Consider the following 1393-nt stretch of genomic DNA (forward strand, 5'->3'; position numbering starts at 1 on the left):
TTGCCCAGCCCAGCAAAGCCCAAGCAAGCCCAGCCTGGAACTCCCAGCCCCATCTTCCCAGCTCAGGAGCTCTGTCAGAGAGAACAGGCCGGGCTGGGCGATTCTCCCTGGGCACTGGCCGTGCTGGAGCTCCCTGGGCTGGCTGAGGGAGGGCCTCACCGGGACAGAGGTTGTGCTGTGGGAATGGTCAGTTGTTTGTAGATGTGTGTTGGTGAAATCGGGAGCACGCGTGGCTTGGAGCAGACATGCGGTTGGGGCACTGCTGCTTGTTCTTTTTCAGATGATAGACGTCTTCTTCTTCCTCTTCCTCTTTGCTGTGTGGATGGTGGTTCTTTGGAGTGGCCAGGCAAGGCATCCTGAGGAAGAACGAGCACTGCTGGGAGTGGATCTTCCGATCTACAAGCCCTACCTGGCCATGCTTGGCCAGTACCCTGATGATGTGGATGGTAATTACCTCCTGGGGGGATCTCTGCTGGGTGGCTGGGTGGAAGGCTCTGTCCTTCAAGCCTGTGTTGACCTGTGTGTTGACCCTTTGCCTCCAGGTCTGATGGGGAGGCAGGGAGGGAGGAGGCCACACAAACTGTGGTCAGAGCAGAGCCCAGCAGGAAGTGGAGGAGAGGACTCACAGTTTGCTCTTCCCTCTGAGGTACCACCTACAACTTTGAGCACTGCACCTTTTCTGGGAACGAGTCCAAGCCCCTGTGTGTGGAGCTGGATGCCAACAACCAGCCCTGCTTTCCTGAGTGGATCACCATTCCCCTTGTCTGCATTTACATGCTCTCAACCAACATCCTCCTCGTGAACCTGCTCGTGTATCTCTGGGAGGGGAAATGGAGCCCTGGAAAACAGCAGGAAGCCAGCCCTCGGGCTCTGCATTTCTCACAGCAGTCTGATGGAAGCTGGTGCAGTGTCCTGGAGAGGGATTAAGGTTCCTTCTAACCCACACCAGTCCGTGACTCTGTGGCTCTGTGAAACCCTGCCCTGGTGCAGCACAGAAATGCTGTATTCCCTGGCTCTGATGGGGCTCTCTGAGTATCTCATCCTGGGAGGTGTTTTCTGTTTCTTCACCCGTTAGTTACAGGGTTGGATCAGTGCAAGAGAACAATGACCAGGTGTGGCAGTTCCAGCGTTACTTCCTGGTGCAGGAACACTGCAGTCGCCTGACCATCCCCTTCCCTTTGGTCATCTTTGCCTCCGTGTTCATGGTGATGAGGAAGTGTTTCAAGTGCTGCTGTCAGAAGGAAAGCAAAGAGCTGCATCAGGGCTGACTGCATGAATTGTCCTGATGAACACTCTAATTGGAAGTGTCCTTTCAAGCACTGTTGCATTTAGTGTAATATTTGGAGAGGCAATTGCTTGTTACTCACATAAATAACTTTTTTTTTTTTTTTTT

At 53.6% G+C, this 1393-nt stretch overlaps 1 pseudogene; it reads left to right on the plus strand.

The window, feature by feature from the left end:
• Positions 1–280: 280 nt before the first annotated feature.
• On the plus strand, positions 281–1268 carry LOC114072758 (annotated as a pseudogene).
• The last annotated feature ends 125 nt before the right edge of the window (positions 1269–1393 follow it).

Source organism: Empidonax traillii, unplaced genomic scaffold, assembly GCF_003031625.1.
Source record: "Empidonax traillii isolate 1590-97213 ecotype Southwest subspecies unplaced genomic scaffold, ASM303162v1 scaffold3885:size10651, whole genome shotgun sequence".
Classification (NCBI taxonomy): domain Eukaryota; kingdom Metazoa; phylum Chordata; class Aves; order Passeriformes; family Tyrannidae; genus Empidonax; species Empidonax traillii.